Raw genomic sequence first — 5,285 nt, 5'->3', positions numbered from 1 at the left:
TTTAAATTTTTTTTTTGGTACAAAATGGAATCAGGTTTATAATTATAAAAGGATGCAGAGACAGGCTAAAACCTCAGGGCTAGAAATTACAAAATATATTGGCTATAAATAACAAATGATATACAAGTACATGGTAAAACATTGCCTATTTAACCAAAATCATTAGGTAGATATGTTTATTATCGCCGTGGATTCTGACAGACAGGGGGGCTATCTATATATTCTTACAGTTTATATACGCAATATTGAAAGATGAAACGGTTTTCTTTTTGGGTGGAATATCTACTATTCCAACAAATCAATCAATCACTACATTACAATCAATCATGTCACTTCACTTCAATCAATCGTGAAAAGAAATCATTGTCAATTGAATCGCGAAAACAAGAGTTTATTTCTTCGGAATCAATCTTCGGATTCGGATCGAATTAATGACAACAATGCTCTATTCTTTTTTCCATTCGTATCGCTTTCTTCCGTAGCAAAGATGATGACCCAATCCCGAACAACATTTTCCTGCGGCTATCTTGAAATTCGGCTTCTATATTCTGTATAGCCTTCTTTACAAGACATAACTTTTCTGTCAATGCAGCAGTTAACGTATTGAAGTCCTTTTCTACCAACTGACTTTCATAAGCTGCTCGAACCCTTACGAACGTAAGAGTAACAATCTTTTTCTTTTGACTGGATGGTAGAAAAGACTGGGAGGCTCCCTAAAAAACAAAGTGCGAGAAACAAATACCTTAATTGAAATACAGTATAGGACTTAAGCTAAAGAGATATAACTAGTCAACAACTACCGTATTTATTAGCTTATCATCATCTCTTGGCACGTCCGAAATACTTTTGAATGCTATTAATGATCCATGTAGGACGATACTGTTGTTGGTTGAACTTCTAATGTCAATTTTTGGTACACAATAACATTTTTATCAGTTTTTTCCGCATGGTTTTGATGGTGCGGCTTACAATCAAGGGTGGCTTACATTTTTTTATGAACCCAATTTTCTGCGGCTTATCATCCAGGCTGGCGGCTTATAAGCGAATCAAAATGGTTAAAAACATTCTGCATAATTGTAAGGTTCTGATCTTGTTATACACTTATCTAAGTGCCGGTGCTCTTTAAAGCTTTACTTGAAGCGTGAATAGCATTAAAATAGTTGGTAAAAATTCCTACGAATCACCATTTTCATACCTTCCTTCAAATGCGAATCTATATTTGTCGTCATATAACGATAATGCAAAGCAACAACATCTGACACTGGAGTTTAAACATTAATGATCTGATTGCCCAGGAATTGTAGTGGAATGTTTAATCGATTTCTGTCCTTGCAGTTAACTAAAGAAGTAGTAGAGAGATGTAGTATTTTAGAAAATATTATGCAAATCTTAACCTCGACATTCTCATTGATGTCATCATAAAGTTGACATTCAGGATCCTTTACATCAGTGAATGTCAAAGTATTTGGCAGCCTGCTGTCTCTAGATTTGAAATCACAGCCGTTGTACCTCTTCACGGTGGTAGTTACGGCCGTTTGCTCTTTTTATTTGCTTTTCAATCTGCTTTGGAATTTTCTGTCCAGCTAAAAATACAAACAGAATTTACAGAAACTGGAAGATTAAAAGAGCAAAGAAAGATGCCCCTTGTCCAACAGCCTTCTTTGACAAGCAATCTTCAACTAAATTGAAACATAAACTAAGTAGTGAAGATGAAGTGATAGACATACTAAAACGTGACAAACAAATGACAATAGTAAGAAACAGATTTTTCTGAATAATTCCCTGAGTATTTCTTTTCAAACTCAAATAAAAAATTCTCTTGACTGCTTCAATTCTTGCTTTTCCCAGTAATCCTACTTTCTTGTCATCTTCTAATTTCCTTAGTGACTCGCTGAATTGAGCTGTGATGTTGCTCCATCGAGACATAACATTTCTACCTCTCTCAATAGATTTCAATTCTTTATCAAGCCTGTGAAATAGTCTCTGCTCTTGGCACAGTATTTGACTTGAATTGTGCAAATTGTGATACCAGCATGATAATAGGTACACTGGGGTAGTTTCACACGCTGATAACAATGCCGAACAGACCAAGGCCAAAAAATGCACCCAATTGCTATTTTTAGAATGGGGTACTGAAGCCCAGGCCTCTATGACCTTTCCTCTATAAAGGATTAAAATTTTTCATATGCAAATGAAATAAAGCTTTCTAACTTTTTAACAAACCGAATAGTCTTAACTGAAGGCATAACTGAAGATCTTACCCCTTGATGCTATTTTTAGAATGGGATACTGGAACCCAGCCCTCAAATATGGATGTTACCTTCATCTTGTGACCAAATTATCAAGTAAATAGGAAAATATAGGTTTCTGGAAATTTTTGAAACTACGAGAAATGTAGCAAAAACTATCAAAAATGCATGAAATTAGAATTCAGTTCCCAGATGCTATATTGAAATGAAGGTAATTTGGCTCCCTTACTTCCTTAAATGGGACAATGGGCAGTTTCTGTAAATACTATATTAAAACTTTATTCTATAATGATCTGGGTTTTTCGTAGCATGAAGCTGTACAATCAGGGCAATTACGTCACTAGTCTTAGATTGACACGCGGGTTGTGAAATATCATGCTTTGACAGTGGAGGGCTAAATAGCTGTTATAGAGTTAATTTAAGCTGTTGACAGATTTTTTACGTAGCCCTAGATAACTTTTGAATCAAAATAAATCTCGGGCTTCCAATTCATTGTTTTCACTCGAAGGAACTTTCAGGTAGGTAATTCTATGTTGTCCAATGTCGAAGAAAAAGTTTTCTTTGCTTGACGCTACAAGTGACTTTCTGAGAGTAACGCAGTTCGTCTGGAGTGAATGTTTTATTTGCCAAGAAGAAGGAGATGATCAGCTTATTTGTCCAGTGCAAAAAAGCAACCAGATTGATAAATTGTCAGGTTATAGTACCATTGCTGAGCAGCTGCTAAAGTTTCTTGAAATTGGTGAGCTACCACTGCCAGTTGCAAAAAGGATCAGCATCTACAACTGCCATCAACTAGTTGACATTCTTGCAACAAATGAAGCGAAATATCACAATATTTGCAGAAACAAGTATGACAACCTGCATTTCCAGCGTGCCCTTGAGAAAAGAAAGCATAAAGATGTACCTCAGCCTGACTGTTCCTCTTCTCCTAGTATCAGAGCAAGATACAGCGCTGAAAACTTTCGTCTAACTTGTTTCTTTTGTGACAAAGAAGATACACCAGACAATTTAACAAAAGCCCAAACGCTAGGTCTAGATGAGCAGGTTCGCGATGCAGCAGTTAAACTTTGTGACAAAAAACTCCTTGCAAAGTTAAGTGAAGGTGACCTAGTTGCAGAAGAAGCTCTGTACCATAAAGCATGTCTTTCTGGGCTGTACAATCGAATTGGACATCTCGAAAGTTTGGGTGCAAAAGAAGATTCAGAACAGTCTATCACAGAAGCTATTGCCCTTGGTGAAGTTCTTGATAACATCCAAGGAAGTTATGTTGGAACCAACAACATTCCTGTTTTTAAACTAAGTGATATCAAGGATTTTTTTTTCTCAAACATTGAGGGAGAACGGAGCAAGTGAAGAATATGTCGGCCAAGTCTATAGCTCAAGGTTGAAACAAAAGATTTTATCCAACATTCCCAGACTAGGAGAACACAGAAAAGGTTGTGAAGTACTTTTAACATTTAATGAAGAGGCTGGTGGTGCTATTTACCAGTCGTGTCTGCGGAGCTATGAAGACAATGGTATTAGCTTAACGACAGCAGCAAACATATTACGAAATAAGGTTTTTGGAAGTCCTTGGCAGCAAGACAAAGAACTTTTATCTTCTAAATCTCAAGAGGCTTCTGTACCAAGATCAATTTTGATGTTTGTATGTATGTTATTCGATGGAACAAACATCACGCACAGAACGTCCGCAACTAGTCCAATTGCATTGAGAATATCTCAGTTGATCTGTTTCAACATGGTGAAAGAGAAAACAGGCATTAATGCTGTAACAGAGTTTTCTCATCATTCGCAAGATCAGGAGAACCCCTTTCCTTTATACACTGGATTGCTGATTCATTCCAAAACACGCAAAAAAGACCTTAGTGAGCTTATTTGCAAGACAGGGCTTGTCTGTTTCATATGATAGGGTTAAAGACATGAAACTATCGATCATGAAGCAGCTTTGTAGACAATATCAAGAAAATGAGTGTGTTTGTCCCCCCTGTCTTAAAACAGATATATTCACAACTTCAGCAATAGATAAAATAGACCATAATCCATCATCTGCCACTTCAAAAAAGTCATTTCATGGCATGAGCATCTCGATTTTTCAGCACCCAGAAGTTTTCATAGATGACACAGAACTTGAAGTGCAACCTGACGTAGAAGATTCTGACACAAAGCTGCAACTACCAGATAATTATACAATTACAGCCCCCTGAGTCCTTTGCACCCGAATATCCTCTTTAGTGTGTAAACATGTGTGGAAGTACTCGTTTTGATGCAAAAAGTGAAGCAAACCTTTGGCTTTATAAGCTGAATTCATTACATGAAGACAACATGTCACAGTACATACAAAATCGTATCTCTTGGTCCGGTTATCATTCTAGCAAGTCAGTTATCAGGCCAGTGAAGACATTATCAACACTCCTCCCATTACTGGATGACAGCGATAATTCTACTGCCATGGTTCGGCATACCATGGACATTGTCAAACAAGATTCTGTTGAAAGTCAATCCTGATCAGTGTCCAATCATAACTGCTGATCAGCCTATATATGCGCGAGGTAAGCAAGTACAATGGATGTATCCAGATATTTATTGAGAAGATTGTAATGATGTTGGGTGGACTTCACATAGAAATGGCATTTTTGAATGCAATTGGGGTTTAGTTGGAAGGAAATGGATGGGTAGAAATTTTGTCAACTCTCCTGGAAGAGCAGAGGCGGTTCTTACTGGTAGTCATGTCAAAAGATCGCGTTATGCCCATCAAATATCTCTGGATTGCAACTACTCCTCTCAGAAGCTTTCGAGAGAAGCAAACAAGAACTACCTATTGAAGGTTGGATAACACAGAGGTTAGAAGAATCAGTGCAATTCTATTATTGGTTCACTTTAATGAAGTTAGAGTCAATTCTATTATTGTAGCAAATATGAAACACCGCAATACGCCGAGAATAAACAACAATAAAAACACGTAAATCAGTAAAGGCTAATATTTTGTCGCCGCATACAGTGCAAACACTGTTTAACTAACGGACACAAGAACTGTCA

The 5,285-nt window shown here is 37.0% G+C and overlaps 1 pseudogene; it reads left to right on the top strand.

Moving 5' to 3' along the window:
- Window positions 1-2,492: 2,492 nt before the first annotated feature.
- On the top strand, window positions 2,493-5,083 carry LOC148959674 (uncharacterized; annotated as a pseudogene).
- Window positions 5,084-5,285: the final 202 nt, after the last annotated feature.

The sequence above is a fragment of the Rhopilema esculentum genome, chromosome 9, assembly GCF_057945365.1.
Source record: "Rhopilema esculentum isolate cy_ngs chromosome 9, ASM5794536v1, whole genome shotgun sequence".
Classification (NCBI taxonomy): Eukaryota; Metazoa; Cnidaria; class Scyphozoa; order Rhizostomeae; family Rhizostomatidae; genus Rhopilema; species Rhopilema esculentum.
This window is presented reverse-complemented; position numbering and strand designations above follow the sequence as displayed.